The sequence below is a fragment of the Choloepus didactylus genome, chromosome 2, assembly GCF_015220235.1.
Source record: "Choloepus didactylus isolate mChoDid1 chromosome 2, mChoDid1.pri, whole genome shotgun sequence".
Lineage (NCBI taxonomy): Eukaryota > Metazoa > Chordata > Mammalia > Pilosa > Megalonychidae > Choloepus > Choloepus didactylus.
Window position 1 is genome coordinate 206873042 of NC_051308.1, and position 24686 is coordinate 206897727.

The window sequence follows — 24686 nt, forward strand, 5'->3', positions numbered from 1 at the left end:
AACTCCTAGAAGATAATGTAGGGAAACATCTTCAAGACCTAGTATTAGGAGGTCGCTTCTTAGACCTTACACCCAAAGCACAAGAAATAAAAGAAAAAATAGATACATGGGAACTCCTCAAAATCAAAAGCTTCTGTACCTCAAAGGAATTTGTCAAAAAGTGAAGAGACAGGCAACACAATGGGAGAAAATATTTGGAAACAATATGTCTGATAAGAGACTAATATCTTGCACATATAAAGAAATCCTACAACTCAATGACAATAGTACAAACAGCCCAATTATAAAATGGGCAAAAGATATGAAAAGACATTTTTCTGAAGAGGAAATACAAATGTCTAAAAAACACATGAAAAAAATGTTCATCTTCACTAGCTATTAGGGAGATGCAATTCAAGACCACAATGAGATATCATCTCACACCAATAAGAATGGCTGCCATCAAACAAACAGGAAACTACGAATGCTGGAGAGAATGTGGAGAAATTGGAACTCATTCATTGCTGGTGGGACTGTATAGTGGTAAAGCCACTCTGGAAGACAGTTTGGCAGTTTCTCAGAAAACTAGGTATTGAATTACCCTATGATCCAGCAATTCCACTTCTTGGTATATACCCAGAAGATTTGAAAGCAGTGACATGAACAGACATTTGTACACCAATGTTCATAGCAGCATTGTTCAAAATTGCCAAGATATGGAAACAATCCAAGTGTCCTTCAACAGGTGAGTGGATAAACAAAATGTGGTATATACACATGATGGAATATTATGCAGCAGTAAGAAGCAACAAGGTCTTGAAACATATGACAATGCGGATGAACCCTGAAGATTTAATTCTAAGTGAAATAAGTCAGACACAAAATAAGAGATACTGTATGTTACCACTGCTATGAACCATCTGAACAATGTAAAATCAATGTTTTATAATATAGAATATTGGGAACCTAGTGATAGACAGTAGTTAGTGAGGGAGGATGATAATCTGATATGTTCAGATATATTGATGGTGAATTCAAAGGTATGGTAATGGATAGGGGTGATGATTGTTTGTTAATGGGATTATAAGTATCAGAGCTGTTTCGAAGGTGAATAGGATTGAAAGGGGTTGTTTAAAAGCATGTTTCCCACAGATCAGCACCACAAATATAGATAGGTGCTTGCATGATATACTTCTAAGGTATGACACTAGCACAGAGAGTTGACAACAGAAGGGTATATGGGAAAAATCTACATATTGCATACTAGGGACTATAATTAATGGGAATACCATACTAATATTACACAAATACTGGGGGCAAATAATTAAGGACTGACAAGAGCTACGAGATGTTTGGGGTCAGGAGAATTGTTTAAAATGGAGAGTGATGAAGATTGTACAACCAAGTGATGATAATGTGAGATAAGGATGGATTATGGTGGACATAGCATATGCTATGTGAATTTACGAACCCCCTACTTTATAAGTCAAGCCCTCCATATTGAGGCTGCTTGGGTGAAACTTATGGTTGTAAAGTGGAGGCTAAACCCACCTATAATTAGGCCTAGGAGTCACCTCCAGAGAACCTCTTTTGTTGCTTAAATGTGGACTTTCTCTCTCTAAGCCTAACTCTGCAAATAAATTCATCATCCTTCCCCCAACGTGGGACAGGACCCTCAAGATGAATAAGCCTTCCCGGTGACATGGGACATGGATTCTGGGAATGAGCCTGACCCTGGCATCAAGGGATTGAGAATGCCTTTTTGACCAAAGGTGAGGAAAGCAAGGCAACAAAATAAGGTTTTAGTGGATAATAGAAATCTAATAGAGTCAAAAGGCTGTCCTGGAGGTTACTCCTATGCAAGCTTACCTAGATATGCCAAAAGGCCACAGTATGATAAGCCCAAGTCAAACAGAAGTCCCGAAAACCTTAAAGAATACTCAGATCCCTACCTGAGACTCCATAAAAGTTTATTCATGAGAAACTTAAATCCTTCAGAGAGATCCTATGCCAGCTAAGTCCCCAAACACAGAGTCAATAGCCTCTTCAAGAAAGTCCCCTTTGCTCATAAAGTTGACACCCCTTTTCAACACAAACAGGTTAGGGTGGTCACTGCCTAGACATCCCTGAAGATTGGGAAAGTGATTAAACTACAGAAAGGGGTAGCAACAAAGAAGACGGAATTTAACAAAGGATTATGAATACTGAATCTTTATATAATTTTCTTTTTCTTAGTTGCTAGGGTATTAGAATAGCTAGAAGGAAAGAACTGAAATGGTGGAACTGTAATTTGTTCTATAGCCACTTGTTAAATCATAATTTGAAAGCTATACCTTTTTGTATATATGTTATATTTCACAATAAGGAAATAACTGAAACTATGGTACTATAATTCATAACAACTTAGAAGATTTCCTACATAGCTACTTGTTAAATCATACTTTGAAAGATACTACCTTTTTGTATATGTTATATTTCATAACAATGAAATAAACTGAAACTGTAGAACTGTAATCTATAATATCTTTGAAATTTACTCTCTACTTATCAGTTAGAAAGTTATCACATCTAGGTACGTATGCTATATTCTACAATTAAAAATATGGTAAGAAGGACTATAAGAGGATATTATGAACAACTGTACATCAATAAATTAGATAACCTAGATGAAATGGACAAATTCTTAGAAATACACAAACTACCTAAATTGACTCAGGAAGAAATAGAAGATTTCAACAAACCAATTAGTAGTAAAGAGACTAAGTCAGTAATCAAAATTTCCCCACAAAGAAAAGCCCAGGACCAGATGGCTTTACAGGAGAATTCTACTAAACATTCCGAGAAGACTTAACTCCAATTCTGCTCAAACTCTTCCAATAAATTGAAGAGGATGGAACACTCCCTAATTCACTCTACAAGGCCAGCCTCACCCTCATACCAAACCAGATAAGGATATCACAAGAAAAGAAAACTACAGACAACATCTCTATTAATATAAATGCAAAAATCCTCAATAAAATACTAGCAAACTGAATCTAAAAGCTTATTAAAGAATTATACACCATGATCAAGTGGGATTTATCCAAGGTATGCAAGGTTGGTTCAACATAAGAAAATCAATTAATGTAATACACCACATGAACACAATGAAGGGGAAAAAACCCAATCATCTCAATTGATGCAGAAAAGGCATTTGACAAAATCCAGCACCCCTTATTGATAAAAACATTCAAAACACTAGTAATAGAAGGAAACTTCCTCGATATAAAAAAGGTATATATGAAAAGCCCACAGTTAACATTCTACTTAATGGTGAAACACTGAAAGCTTTCCTTCTAAAGTTCAGGAACAAGACAAGGATGCCCACTGTTACCACTGTTATTCAACATTGTACTGGAAGTTCTTGCCAGAGCAATTAGGCAAGAAAAGGAAATAAAAGGCATCCACATTGGAAAGGAAGAAGTAAAACTTTCCTTACATACAGATGACATGATCCTACATACAGAAAATCCTGAAAAACTGATGACAAAGCTACTAGAGTTAATAAATGAATTCAGCAAAGTGTCAGGGTACAAGATCAGCACTCAAAACTCAGTAGTGTTTATATATGCAAGCAATGAACAATCAGAAGAAGAAATCAAGAAAAAATATTCCATTCACCATAGCAAATAAAAGAGTCAAATATCTAGGAACAAATCTAACCAAGGATATAAAGGACTTATAAACAGAAAACTACGAAACATTCTGAAAAGAAATCGAAGATCTAAATAAATGGAAGGACTGTCCATGTTCATGGATTGGCATGAACTGACAGTTTGGCAGTTCCTCAGAAAGCTAAGCATAGAACTACCATATGACCAGGCAATCCCACTACTACTTATATATCCAAAAGATCTGAAAGCGGGGATTCAAACAGATATTTGCAAACCAATGTTCATAGCCGCATCATTCACAATTGCTAAAAGATGGTAGCAACCCAAGTGTCCATCAACCAATGAAGGTTAAATAAAAGGAGGTATATACATACAGTGGAATATTATTCAGCTGTAAAAAAAAGGAATGAAATCCTGACATACACAACATAATAAACCCTGAAGACATCAAGTTGAGTAAAATAAGGCAGACACAAAAGGACAAATATTGTATGATCTCGACTGATTTGAAATGTTTTGAATTTGCAAACTCAGAGTCAGACTCTAGAATAAAGTTTACTAGGGGTTGGGGTAGGAGTGTAGAATGGGAAGTTAAGGCTTAAAATGTACAGGGCTCCTATCTGGAATGTTGGAAATGTTTTGGTAATGGATGGTGATGATGGTAGCACAAAACTGTGAACATAATTAACAGCTATGAAATATATATATGTATGTAATTAAAAGGGAGAATGTTAGATTATATATATGGTAATGCAATTTTTTTTTAAATCCACGGAGCTACACTACACAGTGAACCCTGAATTAAATCATGGACTATAGTTAATGGTACAATTATAAAAATGTGTTATAATCAATTGTAACAAATGTTCCATACCAATGCAAGGTGTTAATAATAGAGTGGTATATGGGAATCCTGAATTTTATGCATGATTGTTCTGTTAACCCACAGCTTCTCTAATAAAGAAAAAAAATTCAACCACCATAAGAACAAAAATAGACTGCATAACTTTTAAACCAGCAAAAGAAAACTCAGTATAGCCAATGGAAAGCAAGAAAGGAATAAAAACAAAACAAGAGTACAATATGTCCTATGATTAACTCAACCTTCTCTGCATGTTATGTCCAAAACAAAGAAAAAAAGTTTCCATCAATAAGACCTCATAAAATGAAGTTTTAAAAGTGAAAAAGGAAAAGATCCCAAATAGAATAGCTGAGCTGCAAGAAAAAAATGTTGAGCAAAGAAAATAGTATTTGGTTGAGTAAATTAAAATAATCACTGACCCTATATAATACTATTACCTAAATTGTAAAGTTAAAACAAGATAGAATGAAACTCAACAATTATAGCATACAAGTGAGGAGTGGGCAGTGATCGGAGTTAGAGTGTTCTAAAGATCTTATTTAGTAGGAGGATAAAACTATTAACTTTAGAGTTTGATAAATAAGTATGTCCAAAAATCTAGGTAACCATTAAAAGAACAGACAAAGAGTTATATGTGAGTATAACTTCCAAACTGGCAGAAGAAAGAAGATAAACCAGAATCGACCCAAACCCAAAGATGGCAGAAACAAGAGAAAAAGCAAATAGAAATGAACAGGAAAAAGCAGGTCAAATACACCAAATAACGGTAAAAGAAAAACCAACTCAAACCAAAAGAAGGCAAAATAAAAGAAAAAGCGAATAAAAACAAAGAGAAAAAAACAGGTCAAATGGCACAAAATAATTGTGGAAAAGAAAGCAACCATTTCTCAGCACTTCGACTGTCAGAAGTACACCTCCTCCAAGTCATCATCATCTCTTACTGGACCATTGCCCGTCTACAGTCTAATTTTTATATTGCAGCCAGAGAGATCCAGTTAAATGTCAGATCAAGTCATTACTCTTCTCAAAACCCTCCAAAGGCTTTCCATCTTGCTAATAATAAAATCCCAAGTTTTTACCATAGTCGCCAATAGTAGGCTCCCCGTGACCTCTGACCTCATCCATTTCTAAACATTCTCCCCTCATTCTCTGGCCTCCTTTCAGGGTCTCCACACAGCAAGCACACTCTGGTCTCAGGGCGTTTTACATGTGCTGTTTCCTCTACTGGGAATGCTCCACCCTCAAGTGTCCACCTGATTTGCACATTCACTTCCTTCAAGTCTCTGCTCAAATGTCACTACAATCAGAGAGACTTTTGTGATAATGTTAAATAAACTAGCACACACACACACACACACACACACACACATACACACCATCACTCTCTAACCCCTAACCCTGCTTTATTATTTTTTGGAACACTTGTCCTTAAACTTACATTGGTTTACTTGTTTACTCTCTGTCTCCTCTGACTAAGCCCCGGGAAAGCAGGCTTTGTTTACTTGCTGCTGCACTCCCAGAGCCCACAACAGTGCCTAACAGAGCAAGCACACAGTAAATAGCTGTTGAATAAAGGAATGAACACTAACCATAGTAAATGAATTCTCCTACACAGCATATGAAGTTTATCATTAAAGTGGTCTATCTGTATTTTCCTTTATAGCCTTGTAGTACTTCAATATTTTCCGAGTCTTCAATATGCTAGGTACAAGGCAGGTGCTGTGGGTGACACAGAGACCACAAAGACTAAGACGTGATCTCTGCTCAAGAGTTGCTAACACAGGTAATTATGATACAGTGGTAATAGTTACTGAAATAAATAACTGCTTTACACCACATTTCAGATTACAGCGGTACCTCAGTATTCAATTGCTTTAAAACTTTCAGATTTGGTACTCGACGCATTTTGATGAGATAATTTTGCTCCAGTACTCATCATTTGTTTGGTACTCAATGGCAAGCATCAGCTGCCTCATGACTGGTCACCCTTTCCAGCAGAAACAAAGGGTCACGCACTAGTCACGCAGTAGCTCTTGCCCTGTGCACATCCCCTTGCGGTCTTAGCTTCTGTGGTCATTTTTTGTATTTTTGTGCTTTTTTTTCTCATCATGGGTCCTAAGAAAATGAGCAGTGAGAGCACTGAGCAGAAAAGAAAATTACTTTGCACATCCATTGAGCTAAAAAAAAGAAATAATAGGTAAATATGAACATGGTACTCACATTACTGATCTTTTGTTAAGGAATATGGTATGCCTAGAAAAACAGTATCCACCATCATTAAGTATAAAGAAGCAATAAAAAAGGCTGATGTTGAGGAGTTAGTGGAGGAACATCGTGAAGAGCTCAGCACTGAGGAGCTGCAGGAACTATAGAAGGAGAAGTAATAAGAGGTGACTGAAGAAATTTCTTCACGTGAGGAAGAGATAAGGGAGGATGTCCCCAGTTCCTTGATAAAAGAAATGTGTGCGAAATGGGCAGAAGTTCAAAACGTTGTGGAGAAGTACCATCCAGACAAAGCTCTGACAAGCAGAAATGTGAATTTATCAAATAACCAAAGAATTTCACATTTTCAAGGAATTCTGAAAAGAAGACAGAAGCAGTCCTCATTGGATATGTTTTTAGTGAAGGTGACAGAATGTGTCAGAGCCTGTGATGCATGTTGAAAAAGAAAGAAAAGAGAAAGAACACCTGAAGTGCAAGTGCCTGATGTTCTGTTGGAGGGGGACTCTCCTTCCAAGCAACACTCCATGTAAATTCTCCTCACCACTCTCCTCCCACCATCCCATTAGGCCATGGACTCTTCTCAGTACAGGTAAAGTGACATTTTTATTTGTTTAATCTAAGTATTCATTAATTTTTAGGTTTATTTCTCATATAAAGTAATGATATACAACCATATCTTTTTACATATTGCCTTAAAAATGTGCATTGCCTTTGGTTTGGGAATGCATTAAATTTATTTACATTATTCCTTATGGGAAAAATTTGTTTGGTACTCATTGTTTTTGGTACTCATCGCACCTCCCAGAACCAATTAATGACAAGTATCGAGGGTCCACTATATATACTAAAAAAAAGACAGGCAGAAAACACACCTAAACCATTAGAAGTACTTTTCTTACAGTAGAGGATATATAATCATTTTTCTTCTTCCTTCTACATTTCCCAAATCCTCTATAACTGTTACATGTTAACTTTTAGAATTAGGAATTAAATAAAAATTTACATTTTTACAAAATGAAAAATTACCCTGTTTCAGTTGGAGCTCTTTACACTCATGTCTAAGCTGTTCATTTTCCTTTTCATAACTAAGAGAAAATGCTTCTCTTCCCTCTGTTAACTTTACAGATATGGTTTGCATAATCTTCCACCTAAAAAGTAAACAATATATTTTCTTACTCTTTGTCTATGGCTCATATTGTAACCCATATTAAAATGTCCAACAGTAAAAGAGCCATTAAGAGATCACCATACTATTATGTCTATAATCTGAGACATGCATGAAAAACTCAGCTTTCCTTAAGTATGGGTCTCTCTCTCTCTAAACTTCCTTCCAGCAGTCTTATGTTACCACACACAATGCTTCTCACAGATATAATGCCATATAACCACAAATTTCTGGGACAGTCACAATCTCCAATTTTTTTTCCACTAACATACCAGGTTTCAAATCTAGTCTCCTTGTCTGTAGTTTAGGAAATATGGTCATGGTACCCAGGAACGGAGAAAATTCTACACAGTAAATATGTCTGCACCCCTAAACTAAATTTATGGTTAAGAAGTCTGAATTCTTATTAGAAGATTGTATTAAAATAAATTGTTGGGAATTCTTTAAAAATAATTTCTGACTAATGAGACCATAGTTTTTGGTTAATAATAGCATAGATTGAAAACTGACTCTATGCCCTAGGTACTATTAAGGACTTCGAGTATGTCAGTCTTACCACAACCCTACAAGACTTTAGCCTACTGCTTTATGGGTGAGGCAACAGGCTTAGGCTAAGGGATTTGCCCAATATCACACCAGAATAAGGGGAGGAGCTAGGATTCACACTCAGATGGGAAGAAATCAGAGACTGAGCTCTTACTACGCCAAATTGCTTAGAAGTAGATGACCAAAGTAACTGACTTGCACTTGGCTGAATTGCTGTGAAGTCTACTGCATAACTGAAGGGTACTTCACAGACCCTCAGAATATGCAGAAGAACCTGACTGATATACTTGAAGGAACAGATTTGCAAATCAATTTAATCACTGCCTGGTGAGATTCAATTTCTTCTTCTATAAAATGGCAATAACAATAATCTTTATTTCCAATAATAATAGCTATAATTTACTGAGCATTTGCTAGGTGCCAAGCACTTGTGTGAAACGCTTTACACACATTAACTCAGGTAAACCTCACAAATCCCTTTGAAGAAGCTATTAGCATCCCCACCTTACAGATAAGGAACTTGGAGCTTAAAGAAGTGACCTTCCCAAGGCTACACAGAGAGACAATACTAAGGGCAGTTTTTAACCCTCATCTGCCAAATGTTAAAGTTCATGCTCTTTTTATTATACTGTAATGCTTCTATTCTAGAGGAGTTTCATTCTCCTTTAAGAATCTGGAAATTTCATTGCCAGCTAAGAGGTAAATTGGAAAATCGGCAAGTTACCTATCTGAGCTGAGATGCAGAAACATAAGAGTGATTTCCAAGTAACCTGAGAGAATTGGTTAACTCAGTTAAAGAAAGAATACATCAGAAATTAGGCTGCTCAGAACTGGAAACATCAAAAAGAGTGATAATAGAGTTAAAAGATGACATTACCTATCAATGTAAGTGCTAGGTGCCTTGGTCATAGGATATAAAAGGTCCCGTTAATGAGGGCGGGTATAGACGGCACTATTGTGGAAATCTGGCTATCTTAGTCAGCGCTATAAAAAATTAGAATAAATTTTTCACCAAATAAATATCTTTGGCTGCCCATGTAGTGTGCCTGTAGGGAGAGAATGAATCAGCCAAAGGACATATGTGTCTGGTTCCTCTGGCAATTATATTTCTTATTATCAATTAATAAGCTGGTGTCTGCTTTTCTTCAAATGTCTCTGTGAGTTTGGCAAAAATGAGCCCACCTTTGAGAAGCAGATCCACTCTCCATACACTGACTAATAAGGCTTATAAGCTTATAAGGAATATAGTCAGCTAGAGTCTACTCCTGAGACAAGGGTGATTTTACCAAGATAATGAAAGCTTACTTAAACAGAACTGTCTGGATGTTCAGTCAGTCATCTCTGGACAATATCCTGTACAAGTACTCCTTTAGAAACTAATACAGATGATTTACATTATTTCATGAAAAAAAAAAACCATATATTTGAGTGTTTGCAAATTATACAATCACTGGTTTTTAATGTGTCAATTTAATAAGGGACAATGAACAAAACCAAAAATATCTTTAAGACTTTGTAATTAGTTCTCACTTTCATTTTTTCCATGTGCTTCACTGTAAGCTGTTCTAAATTTCTGGTAGCAGACCTCAGCCTGTCTTCACTGTGTCTGAATAAGCACCAGACAAAATAGAGTTGTTCTTCTATAGTACAAAGGGGATCAATTCCTTCTTTCTCCAGCTGGTGAAGTATGTTCTTCTAATTCAACATTTTCCTTGACAGAAGAGATAAGCATGTGTGTATGTATTCACACACACACAACACACACACACACACACACACACAAGGCAGTATGCAAGGAATGTGATATATGTATATGCCTAGAGTTAGACTGTCTACAAAGTATAATTTAGTGTTCCTATTAATGGTTGTTATCCAGATATAATGAGCCCTTAAATGAAACAGCTAACAATACAAAAAATATAAAGCCTCGAACAACTATATAATATTTTCTAAAATAAGAAATGAGGATATGATATACATAATGCAAATTACATATGGTAGAATGTTTGGAAAATATACAAGCTTTTCTGTCTCCAGTTCTGAGGTTTGCAACTTAATAATTTCTCCAAAGCCCTTTGCAATGTTAAAAAGTCCAAAGAAGGCTTTGTTCCTCCCAGTGAACATTTAGAAATAAAAGAACTCCTCTGGAAGCTAGAGAGCCCTCTAATTCTGTAATATCTAAAATGAAATTATTTTGCTTGCAGATTCTGTCTTAGAATTTATGTTGACTTCTAAGTCATTCAGCTCTCTTCTAAAACTTCCTGAACTAAGCCTGTCATCAATATTGTCTTTAATTTTTTTAACCTAAAAGTGATCATGCTATAACAGTTTACACTACAATGGAAAGGAAAATATAAATATCTGCCAAATGATGAAGTAATATCCTGTGTTACTAGAAGAACTAACTATGAATAATTCAGCCCAGAATAAGTTCAACCATTTAACCATCCCCTACCTACTCTAGGTTGCTAAGTGCTAACAGAGAAAAATCAGAGGCATTGTATACTGGAGCCATCACAAGTTCATGGTCTTCACCTGAGCCAAGATTTCTCTGCTGTTAGGCACTTCCACATGCTCTTTGCTAGCTTCTGCCATCATTTCACTTAGCAACCATTCTAAACTTTTACCTTTCCCATCCAACTCCAAACCTCACTTCTCCCCTCGTTGACAAATGACTTTGTTTCCTACAGCTCTAGTAAAATTAAGGTCAGTGTAGAACTCAGCTTCTTTCACTACCACCAACATACTAACCATCTTTAGACATCTAATCCTCTTTCCCTTCTCAGCAGAAAAGCTGTCCATCTCCTGATCAAGACTAATTTCTTTGCCTGTGTTCTAGATCTCACCCCATAGTGCTTCCTCGGGGGCCCTTTTACTTTTCTTTTCATTACTTTTCTGTTCATTATCTCCCTCTCTACTGCTCTGTTGTTCTTGGCTCAAGAAGTCTCTGATCTTAAAAATAAAGATATAAAAATAAACCTCCTGTGATCCCACCATATCCCTCTCAAGCTATTGTCTTTTCTCTAATTTGTCTTCCTCACATCTCAAATCACTGCATTTTGACTTCTGCTCTTACCACTATACTCCCAAACTACCTGTCAACCATGACCCTCAAAATGCCAAATCCAGCCGGGCATGTTTCTGTTCTTTTCACATATCATCTCTCTGGGGTATCTGTTCAGACCTTTCTTGAAATTTTGTCCTTTCTCTGTTCCGTGATGTCACTTAACTTCTGTTTTAACTCTTTATCTTTCAGTGTTACCTCTTTCTCTTCTTATCTCTCTGTGTTTTCTTACCCTCTTAGTCTACTTTCTGAGCTCCTTCTCTCCATGGGCCTTTCAAATGTTTCTGTGCCTAAGAACTCTGCCTTTGGTTCTCTGCCTTTCTCACCACCATGGCGTATTTCATTTCAAACCCTGGCTCCACCACTTTCTAACTGTGTGATTTAGTCAAGTCTCCTAGCTGCTTTAAGCACTAATTCCCCATCTAAAAAAAAAAATGGGTATAGTAGTAACGCCTACTTCACTGAGTTGTTAAAGGATTAAATAATAATCCATCTCTGCTATGCTCCAGATCTATTCTAGAAAAGGAGGCGGAGAGGCGGGGCAAGATGGCAGACTGGTGAGCTGTATGTTTTAGTTACTCCTCCAGGAAAGTAGGTAAAAAGCCAGGAACTGCGTGGACTGGACACCACAGAGCAATCTGTCTTTGGGCATACTTCATACAACACTCATGAAAACGTGGAACTGCTGAGATCAGCGAAATCTGTAAGTTTTTGCGGCCAGGGGACCCGCGCCCCTCCCTGCCAGGCTCAGTCCCGGGGGAGGAGGGGCTGTCAGCTCCAGGAAGGAGAAGGGAGAATTGCAGTGGCTGCTCTTACCGGAAACTCATTCTACTGATTCAAACTCCAACCATAGATAGACTGAGGCCAGACACCAGAGACTCTGAGAGCAGCCAGCCCAGCAGAGAGGAGACAGGCATAGAAAAAAAACAACACGAAAAACTCCAAAATAAAAGCAGAGGATTTTTGGAGTTCTGGTGAACACAGAAAGGGGAAGGGCGGAGATCAGGCCTTGAGGCGCATATGCAAATCCCGAAGCAAGGCTGATCTCTCTGCCCTGGGCACCTTTCCTTAATGGCCCTGGTTGCTTTGTCTATTAGCATTTCAATAACCCATTAGATCTCTGAGGAGGGCCGTTTTTTTTTTTTAAATCCTTTTTGCTTTTTCTAAAACAATTACTCTAAGAAGCTCAATACAGAAAGCTTCAAAGAATTGAAATTTGGGCACGTCAAGTCAAGAGCAGAACTAAGAGAGCTCTGAGACAAAAGGCAATAATCCAGTGGCTGAGAAAATTCACTAAACAACACAACTTCCCAAGAAAAGGGGGGTGTCCGCTCACAGCCACCATCCTGGTGGACAGGAAACACTCCTGCCCATCGCCAGCCCCATAGCCCAGAGCTGCCCCAGACAACCCAGTGTGACGGAAGTGCTTCAAATAACAGGCACACACCACAAAACTGGGCGTGGACATTAGCGTTCCCTGCAACCTCAGCTGAATGTCCCAGAGCTGGGAAGGGGGAGCAGTGTGAATTAACAGAGCCCCATTCAGCCATCATTTGAACAGACTGGGAGCCTCCCAACACAGCCCAGCAGCCCATAACTGCCCTGGGGGGACGGCACTCACCTGTGACATAGCACAGTCATCCCTCAACAGAGGACCCGGGGTGCACAGCCTGGAAGAGGGGCCCACTTGCAAGTCTCAGGAGCCATACGCCAATACCAAAGACTTGTGGGTCAGTGGCAGAGACAAACTGTGGCAGGACTGAACTGAAGGATTAGACTATTGCAGTAGCTTTAAAACTCTAGGATCATCAGGGAGATTTGATTGTTAGGGCCACCCCCCCTCCCCGACTGCCCAGAAACACGCCCCACATACAGGGCAGGCAACACCAACTACACACGCAAGCTTGCGACACCAATTGGGCCCCACAAGACTCACTCCCCCACTCACCAAAAAGGCTAAGTAGGGGAGATCTGGCTTGTGGAGAACAGGTGGCTCGTGGACGCCACCTGCTGGTTAGTTAGAGAAAGTGTACTCCACGAAGCTGTAGATCTGATAAATTAGAGATAAGGACTTCAACTGGTCTACAAACCCTAAAAGAACCCTATCAAGGTCAGCAAATGCCACGAGGCCAAAAACAACAGAAAATTATAAAGCATATGAAAAAACCAGACGATATGGATAACCCAAGCCCAAGCACCCAAATCAAAAGACCAGAAGAGACACACCTAGAGCAGCTACTCAAAGAACTAAAGATGAACAATGAGACCCTAGTACGGGATATGAAGGAAATCAAGAAGACTCTAGAAGAGCATAAAGAAGACATTGCAAGACTAAATAAAAAAATGGATGATCTTATGGAAATTAAAGAAACTGTTCACCAAATTAAAAATATTCTGGACACTCATAGTACAAGACTAGAGGAAGTTGAACAACGAATCAGTGACCTGGAAGATGACAGAATGGAAAATGAAAGCATAAAACAAAGAATGGGGAAAAAAATTGAAAAACTCGAAATGGACCTCAGGGATATGATAGATAATATGAAACGTCCGAATATAAGACTCATTGGTGTCCCAGAAGGGGAAGAAAAGGGTAAAGGTCTAGGAAGAGTATTCAAAGAAATTGTTGGGGAAAACTTCCCAAATCTTCTAAACAACATAAATACACAAATCATAAATGCTCAGCGAACTCCAAATAGAATAAATCCAAAAAAACCCACTCCGAGACATATACTGATCACACTGTCAAACATAGAAGAGAAGGAGCAAGTTCTGAAAGCAGCAAGAGAAAAGCAATTCACCACATACAAAGGAAACAGCATAAGACTAAGTAGTGACTACTCAGCAGCCACCATGGAGGCGAGAAGGCAGTGGCACGATATATTTAAAATTCTGAGTGAGAGGAATTTCCAGCCAAGAATACTTTATCCAGCAAAGCTCTCCTTCAAATTTGAGGGAGAGCTTAAATTTTTCACACACAAAGAAATGCTGAGAGAATTTGCTAACAAGAGACCTGCCCTACTGGAGATACTAAAGGGAGCCCTACAGACAGAGAAACAAAGACAGGACAGAGAGACTTGGAGAAAGGTTCAGTACTAAAGAGATTCGGTATGGGTACAATAAAGGATATTAATAGAGAGAGGGAAAAATATGGCAAACATAATCCAAAGGATAAGATGGCCGATTCAAGAAATGCCTTCACGGTTTTAACGTTGAATGTAAATGGATTAAACTCCCCAATTAAAAGATATAGATTCGCAGAATGGATCAAAAAAAATGAACCATCAATATGTTGCATACAAGAGACTCATCTTAGACACAGGGACACAAAGAAACTGAAAGTGAAAGGATGGAAAAAAATATTTCATGCAAGCTACAGCCAAAAGAAAGCAGGTGTAGCAATATTAATCTCAGATAAAATAGACTTCAAATGCAGGGATGTTTTGAGAGACAAAGAAGGCCACTACATACTAATAAAAGGGGCAATTCAGCAAGAAGAAATAACAATCGTAAATGTCTATGCACCCAATCAAGGTGCCACAAAATACATGAGAGAAACATTGGCAAAACTAAAGGAAGCAATTGATGTTTCCACAATAATTGTGGGAGACTTCAACACATCACTCTCTCCTATAGATAGATCAACCAGACAGAAGACCAATAAGGAAATTGAAAACCTAAACAATCTGATAAATGAATTAGATTTAACAGACATCTACAGGACATTACATCCCAAATCAACAGGATACACATACTTTTCTAGTGCTCACGGAACTTTCTCCAGAATAGATCATATGCTGGGACATAAAACAAGCCTCAATAAATTTAAAAAGATTGAAATTATTCAAAGCACATTCTCTGACCACAATGGAATACAATTAGAAGTCAATAACCATCAGAGACTTAGAAAATTCACAAATACCTGGAGGTTAAACAACACACTCCTAAACAATCAGTGGGTTAAAGAAGAAATAGCAAGAGAAATTGCTAAATATATAGAGACGAATGAAAATGAGAACACAACATACCAAAACCTATGGGATGCAGCAAAAGCAGTGCTAAGGGGGAAATTTATAGCACTAAACGCATATATTAAAAAGGAAGAAAGAGCCAAAATCAAAGAACTAATGGATCAACTGAAGAAGCTAGAAAATGAACAGCAAACCAATCCTAAACCAAGTAGAAGAAAAGAAATAACAAGGATTAAAGCAGAAATAAATGACATAGAGAACAAAAAAACAATAGAAAGGATAAATATCACCAAAAGTTGGTTCTTTGAGAAGATCAACAAGATTGACAAGCCCCTAGCTAGACTGACAAAATCAAAAAGAGAGAAGACCCATATAAACAAAATAATGAATGAAAAAGGTGACATAACTGCAGATCCTGAAGAAATTAAAAAAATTATAAGAGGATATTATGAACAACTGTATGGCAACAAACTGGATAATGTAGAAGAAATGGACAATTTCCTGGAAACATATGAACAACCTAGACTGACCAGAGAAGAAATAGAAGACCTCAACCAACCCATCACAAGCAAAGAGATCCAATCAGTCATCAAAAATCTTCCCACAAATAAATGCCCAGGGCCAGATGGCTTCACAGGGGAATTCTACCAAACTTTCCAGAAAGAACTGACACCAATCTTACTCAAACTCTTTCAAAACATTGAAAAAAATGGAACACTACCTAACTCATTTTATGAAGCTAACATCAATCTAATACCAAAACCAGGCAAAGATGCTACAAAAAAGGAAAACTACCGGCCAATCTCCCTAATGAATATAGATGCAAAAATCCTCAACAAAATACTTGCAAATCGAATCCAAAGACACATTAAAAAAATCATACACCATGACCAAGTGGGGTTCATTCCAGGCATGCAAGGATGGTTCAACATAAGAAAAACAATCAATGTATTACAACACATTAAAAACTCGAAAGGGAAAAATCAATTGATCATCTCAATAGATGCTGAAAAAGCATTTGACAAAATCCAACATCCGTTTTTGATAAAAACACTTCAAAAGGTAGGAATTGAAGGAAACTTCCTCAACATGATAAAGAGCATATATGAAAAACCCACAGCCAGCATAGTACTCAATGGTGAGAGACTGAAAGCCTTCCCTCTAAGATCAGGAACAAGACAAGGATGCCCGCTATCACCACTGTTATTCAACATTGTGCTGGAAGTGCTAGCCAGGGCAATCCGGCAAGACAAAGAAATAAAAGGCATCCAAATTGGAAAAGAAGAAGTAAAACTGTCATTGTTTGCAGATGATATGATCTTATATCTAGAAAACCCTGAGAAATCAACGATACACCTACTAGAGCTAATAAACAAATTTAGCAAAGTAGCGGGATACAAGATTAATGCACATAAGTCAGTAATGTTTCTATATGCTAGAAATGAACAAACTGAAGAGACACTCAAGAAAAAGATACCATTTTCAATAGCAACTAAAAAAATCAAGTACCTAGGAATAAACTTAACCAAAGATGTAAAAGACCTATACAAAGAAAACTACATAACTCTACTAAAAGAAATAGAAGGGGACCTTAAAAGATGGAAAAATATTCCATGTTCATGGATAGGAAGGCTAAATGTCATTAAGGTGTCAATTCTACCCAAACTCATCTACAGATTCAATGCAATCCCAATCAAAATTCCAACAACCTACTTTGCAGACTTGGAAAAGCTAGTTATCAAATTTATTTGGAAAGGGAAGATGCCTCGAATTGCTAAAGACACTTTAAAAAAGAAAAACGAAGTGGGAGGACTTACACTCCCTGACTTTGAAGCTTATTATAAAGCCACAGTTGCCAAAACAGCATGGTACTGGCACAAAGATAGACATATAGATCAATGGAATCGAATTGAGAATTCAGAGATAGACCCTCAGATCTATGGCCGACTGATCTTTGATAAGGCCCCCAAAGTCACCGAACTGAGCCATAATGGTCTTTTCAACAAATGGGGCTGGGAGAGTTGGATATCCATATCCAAAAGAATGAAAGAGGACCCCTACCTCACCCCCTACACAAAAATTAACTCAAAATGGACCAAAGATCTCAATATAAAAGAAAGTACCATTAAACTCCTAGAAGATAATGTAGGAAAACATCTTCAAGACCTTGTATTAGGAGGCCACTTCCTAGACTTTACACCCAAAGCACAAGCAACAAAAGAGAAAATAGATAAATGGGAACTCCTCAAGCTTAGAAGTTTCTGCACCTCAAAGGAATTTCTCAAAAAGGTAAAGAGGCAGCCAACTCAATGGGAAAAAATTTTTGGAAACCATGTATCTGACAAAAGACTGATATCTTGCATATACAAAGAAATCCTACAACTCAATGACAATAGTACAGACAGCCCAATTATAAAATGGGCAAAAGATATGAAAAGACAGTTCTCTGAAGAGGAAATACAAATGGCCAAGAAACACATGAAAAAATGTTCAGCTTCACTAGCTATTAGAGAGATGCAAATTAAGACCACAATGAGATACCATCTAACACCGGTTAGAATGGCTGCCATTAAACAAACAGGAAACTACAAATGCTGGAGGGGATGTGGAGAAATTGGAACTCTTATTCATTGTTGGTGGGACTGTATAATGGTTCAGCCACTCTGGAAGTCAGTCTGGCAGTTCCTTAGAAAACTAGAGATAGAGCTACCATTCGATCCAGCGATTGCACTTCTCGGGATATACCCGGAAGATCGGAAAGCAGTGACACGAACAGATATCTGCACGCCAATGTTCATAGCAGCATTATTCACAATTGCCAAGAGATGGAAACAACCCAAATGTCCATCAACAGATGAGTGGATAAATAAAATGTGGTATATACACACGATGGAATACTACGCGGCAGTAAGAAGGAACGATCTGGTGAAACATATGACAACATGGATGAACCTTGAAGACATAATGCTGAGCGAAATAAGCCAGGCACAAAAAGAGAAATATTATATGCTACCACTAATGTGAACTTTGAAAAATGTAAAACAAATGGTTTATAATGTAGAATGTAGGGGAACTAGCAGTAGAGAGCAATTAAGGAAGGGGGAACAATAATCCAAGAAGAACAGATAAGCTATTTAACGTTCTGGGGATGCCCAGAAATGACTATGGTCTGTTAATTTCTGATGGATGTAGTAGGAACAAGTTCACTGAAATGTTGCTATAGTATGTAACTTTCTTGGGGTAAAGTAGGAACATGTTGGAAGTTAAGCAGTTATCTTAGGTTAGTTGTCTTTTTCTTACTCCCTTGTTATGGTCTCTTTGAAATGTTCTTTTATTGTATGTTTGTTTTCTTTTTAACTTTTTTTTTCATACAGTTGATTTGAAAAAAGAAGGGAAAGTTAAAAAAAAAAAAAAAAAAGAAAAAAGACAAATAAGGAAAAAAAAAAAAAAAAAAAAGAAGATGTAGTGCCCCCTTGAGGAGCCTGTGGAGAATGCAGGGGTATTCGCCTACCCCACCTCCATGGTTGCTAACATGACCACAGACATAGGGGACTGGTGGTTTGATGGGTTGAGCCCTCTACCATAAGTTTTACCCTTGGGAAGACGGTTGCTGCAAAGGAGAGGCTAGGCCTCCCTGTATTTGTGCCTAAGAGTCTCCTCCTGAATGCCTCTTTGTTGCTCAGATGTGGCCCTCTCTCTCTGGCTAAGCCAACTTGAAAGGTGAAATCACTGCCCTCCCCCCTACGTGGGATCAGACACCCAGGGAAGTGAATCTCCCTGGCAACGTGGAATATGACTCCCGGGGAGGAATGTAGACCCGGCATCGTGGGATGGAGAACATCTTCTTGACCAAAAGGGGGATGTGAAAGGAAATGAAATAAGCTTCAGTGGCAGAGAGATTCCAAAACGAGCCGAGAGATCACTCTGGTGGGCACTCTTACGCACACTTTAGACAACCTTTTTTAGGTTCTAAAGAATTGGGGTAGCTGGTGGTGGATACCTGAAACTATTAAACTACAACCCAGAACCCATGAATCTCGAAGACAGTTGTATAAAAATGTAGCTTATGAGGGGTGACAGTGGGATTGGGAATGCCATAAGGACCAAACTCCACTTTGTCTAGTTTATGGATCGATGTGTAGAAAAGTAGGGGAAGCAAACAAACAGACAAAGGTACCTAGTGTTCTCTTTTACTTCAATTGCTCTTTTTCACTCTAATTATTATTCTTGTTATTTTTGTGTGTGTGCTAATGAAGGTGTCAGGGATTGATTTAGGTGATGAATGTACAACTATGTAATGGTACTGTAAACAATCGAAAGTACAATTTGTTTTGTATGACTGCGTGGTATGTGAATATATCTCAATAAAATGATGATTAAAAAAAAAAAAAAGAAAAAGAAAAGGAGGCAAAAACACAAACACACTGAAGTTAGAACAAATACTGGCATGTGTGGCAGGGACTGTATGTTGTCCTTCAATATTTATTCTCCCCTCTTTCACAAAAATGAGATCTCTCATATTTTGATTGAACACAAGGCTGTCTTCCTTACTGCTAGATATAGCCATGTGATTAATTCTGACTATGGAATGTGAATGGAATTGTGTTCCATTTTCAGAAAGTATCCTTAAGGAATGGGATACCCCCTTTCTCATGCCTTCCTCCTTTCTGCTGATTAGAATTCAGACAAGATAGTTGAAGCTTGATCAGCCATCTTGAACACCATGAGATGGAAGACACATGCTATGGATGATATAACATCATGAGGGAAGCAGTCTGGGTCTCTGACAATTTCAAGATGCTGCTTTACCAGCTCTGGACGTTTATGTGAGAATAAATTTCTATCTTTTTCAAACCATTATTGCTTTGAATGTTCTGTCACTCACAGCTAATCAACCCCAAAGACTTCAGGAGGGTTACTAAAAGGATAAGAAACAAAAGCAAATGTAGAAACTAAACATGAATTTATAGGAATTGGATATGGAACTGGACAGCCATTAATAATCTCTCCCGAACCATGGGGGTTTTTGTCTCTGGGTTTCCCTATGAACTCCCGTCATTTACTTGCTTCTCTACATAGATGGACTTTCCCTGCTTTCTCATCTGCAAGGCTGAAAACAGCCATTCAAGTCCTAAACCTATGTGATTTTTCAGATTAAGCCACTTGTATTTCTTGATCTCTTAGTTAAAAATTTTGAAAGAAAGATGATTAAAATTGTTGCTCACCCAGTGAATTTTGCCCACCTCTCCAAAGTCAATTGTTTATTCTTCAGTCAGTTGTAGCTATAACAGGTTGGAGATAGGAAAACAAATATGGCCGCTCAAACCTTCAGCAAGGATTGGCAGGAAGTGGTAAATTCCAAAGAAGAGGGTGTAGGCTAGGAGAGCAATACAAATTGAGTCTACTGTTTAAAACCAATGCATATCCAATTGCCTACTGAACAACTCAGCTTGAAAAATCCACTCATCTTTCCCTTGCATCTGTTCCTCCTTCTGTATTCCACAGTAAATAAAATCACCATCAATATTGCCTTTCAAGCTAGAAACCTGGGAATCACCTGTGACCCCTCCTTCTTACTTATCCTACTCTCATACACTACCAGTCACTGAATTTGTAGATTGTATCTCTTTCATTATTTTCTAATTCATCCTCTCGAAGTCTGGGAGTTGCTGCCTTAGTTTAGACTATCCTCACTTCTTGCCAGTTTAGTGTAATAGCATCCTTAACTGATTTCCCTGCTGCTAAGCTGGTCCCCATCCAATCTTTGCTCCACAAAGCTGCCAGACTGATTCTTTGGAATGCAAATAACTTGCTGCATTAACCTTCTCATTTTTTCCAGACAGAGTTCAAACTCCTTAGTTTGGCACCAACAATTCTTCACATTCTGGTTCCTGGCAGGCAAACTGATCTTTTGCCACTCCTTGATATTAGCCCCTCATGGCACTATACTTATTGATCCCCATCATGCTGCTTGTATTTTTGTTACTTTGAACATTCAATTCCCCCTGCCTGGAGTGATGCTGTGACATTCCAGAACTAACATTTTTCTAGCACATCTATGAAGATTCAATGGTTGACTAATTTGAAAATTCTAAAAAGGTGAATCTTGAAGTAATATAAATCCGTTCTTTGAATTACAAATGCTCTCACAACTAAACTGTCCCTAAAATTGCCCATGCAACAAAGCATACAAGAATACTATTCTCTTCTTAGTTGATACTGAATAAATGCTTATTAAATTATTTTAAAAATCCACTCTCTGGAAAGATGTGCACCCTGTAATGTTTTTAGGCTTCCAAGAACTTTTAAATGTAAAGAATGAGGTGCCAAAGCTGTCAAAGCAGACTAAGGCAAAGGTAAAAAACAAACAACAACAAAAAAAAAACAAATGGGAAGAGAGCAAAGAGAATGGGTGGAGAAGTATTTCTCCCTGCTCTTTTTATCTCCCAGCAGATGCCCTCAAAGTACAGTGAAGGGGCCAGGACCACATATGTCCCAGCTCAGAGCAAAGGGTGAGTTTTGGATCTTAGGGCTATGGTCTTCCACACTCAGGAACAAAGTAAATAGCAGGCCCCCAAAATGAAACATCCAGTTGGGTGGCTTTTCATCATAACTCTTGTTTCTTCCTTCCATACAAGTATAATTTAAAACCTACAGACATATTAAGTACAATACATAATATACACAGTTTTTAATATTTTCAATTTCCAAATAAAATGAGGCAAAAGATACTTTTTTTAAAGCTGAAAACAATGTAACAATGTAGAAAATGTTTAAAATATAAAATTAAGTGAAAGGCATAATATACACCATGGTTATAATGATGTAAAAATGTACACATGTGAGCAAGGAATGAAATAGAACATTAAAAATGCACTGGTGATATGTTAGGGTAAGCTTTTTCAACCTCTGCACTATTGATATTCTGGAGTGGATAATTCTTTATTGTGGGGAACTGTCCTGTGCATTGTAGGGACACTAGCAGCATTCTGATCACTACCAAATAGATGCGAGTACCACATCCCCATTTGTGACAACTTAAAATGTCACCATTTAATGCCAAATGTCATTGAGGAGGAGGGGCAAAATCATCTCCTTGGATTTTGAGCTACTGTGTAAAGGTGATAGGAAAAGATTTTTTAAAATATATGTTAACATTGCTATGATGACGTTTGTTTAAAAAATACATATTGGAAGGGGAAAGGAAAGCTCCTTAAAATATACTAGCTAACAGTCTGCTCTTTTCTCAAGAGTTAAAATTTATCTAGTTTTCATTTAATGTGAAAAATTGAAAAGGCTGAAAAACTTGTTTTTCTTTTCCAATCTATGAAAGCTAAAGTTCTCAGTATGTGGAAACCTGACCTCGCTCTAAGACTGAGATATCACAAAATAACTGCTTTAATTGGTGAATATCCAAATCATTCTAGCCTCAGAAATACCTGTTAAAAATGTACATTTTGTTTATCCTCAAAATAGGTTTACATTTAAACCTGGATCCTGAAGAATAAATATTAAGACCAAGACAGGGTATTTTAAGACAAATTAAATCAAGTTTTCCAGGCTAGTGTCTAAATTAAAATTGCACTAAATATAAATCAATCTGATGCCTAAGGCTCTCTGTTCCAGTCTTAGGACTGTTGAGCCTGCTATCTTGTTTATTTTCAACCATTCCTCCTCATTGTTTTTGTTTCTTGGTTCACATCAAAAAGTATGTTTTCTGCCTCAGAAACTGACATGAGGAGGAGGCACACAAACTGTTTCAAGCATCTCCTCTCCAGAAAATTCTACGGTATCCCAGGTGTTGCATTCATCTGGGGTTAAGGTTGAAATCTTCTATGTGATCATTTTAAATGATCTTTTCACATCAGTAAAATTTATGTCTAACATCATATTCACTTAATTTAAAGAAGGTACAACCTTCTGTTATTTACATAGGCCTGAAATGGCCCCCAAAATGCAACTTTGATTTTTTTTCTCTATTTTTCAAAACACACTAGGCTTTCAGTAATTTAATATATGTATTTACCAAGTGCACTTCACCATTCTGGTGTGTAATTTACTCGACACACCACGTCCACCATAGTGCAGAGAAACAGAGAAAATCTGCCAAATGAGCCCGGGGCTGGAGAATGTGAAATACTGAGCTACCCAAAGCACTGTAACAGGAAAGCAGAAGGAGGTGATCTACAGATGACAGGTGGAGACGAATGGACATTCAATAAGGTGCAACGTGGACAGAGAAGGATGAAAATGGCTGTAGAATGAGGAGGTTGAGAAAACTGGAGCCCAAGATGATGAAGGAAGTGGAAGAAGTTGTGGCTTGAAAGGCAGAAAGTAACTGACTTGATGATGTCTGGTGTTGAGGACACGAAAGGCCTCCACAGCTTCTTCGGGAATCAAGGTCCTGCATGACGAACGTCGACCAAAAAAGCAGACCAGAAAGCAGCGGTTCGTTGTTCACGGGGCCTACAACCAAGGGGTACCCGTGTCTCCGTGGACTTCGCAGTGGCCGGGACTTTCAGGCACGGCCGTCAGTCCTGGGATAGGTCTCTTCATAAGTAAAGCGAGAAAAGGAACGCCTACCTACCTTACTGAGGGTGTTATAAACCTGCTATAAATAAAAGCGGGAACCTAATACCAAATGGCTGTAGCAGTTGGGTCCGGAGCAAACGTGCGAATCGTTCTTCAAACGGAATCACTCCAGCCCGGGTCTAGAAAAGCCGAGCCAGGAGTGGCTCTCCTCCTAGAGTTTCATGCCATACCAAGGAGAGAAGCGGAAAAGACCCGGAGTGGTGAAAAAAAGAGAGGGAAATAGGTATTTCTCCTTCTCGGGCTGAGGTAGGAGCCTCAGAAACCACTGTCTTTCGGAGTTCGCCGTGAGGGTCCCAAGGTCGCTCCACTCCACTGCCGTTCAGCGGCGAGCAGCAGGTGCCTACCGAGCCCCAGGCGTCATAGCAACCGCGCTTGCTGCAGAGACGCACAGGCATCCTTCCGGAAGGAACCATAGATACGACGCACACCATTGGCTCTAAGGGCTGTTTTTCCTGTGGAAACCATTGGGACGGGGCACGCCATTGGCTTCTAGTTCGTGGGGCGGAGCCCTTCCGGCATTAATTATAGCACGGTTCATTCCATTGGCTTTGGAGAGCACCATGTTCGCCACAATGACCATGGTAACGACACCCAGCGCAGAAACACTCCTTTAATCACATACTTGCAATTC

At 38.3% G+C, this 24686-nt stretch overlaps 1 protein-coding gene across 2 annotated transcripts in view; it reads right to left on the reverse strand.

The window, feature by feature from the left end:
- Positions 1–24656, reverse strand: part of CCDC30 (coiled-coil domain containing 30) — a 247826-nt gene extending 223170 nt beyond the window's left edge. For both annotated transcript variants that reach the window (XM_037827513.1, XM_037827515.1), the window contains exon 1: positions 23807–24656. The gene's annotated coding sequence lies outside the window, so the exon portion shown is untranslated. The remainder of the gene's footprint in view (positions 1–23806) is intronic.
- Between the last annotated feature and the right edge of the window lie 30 nt (positions 24657–24686).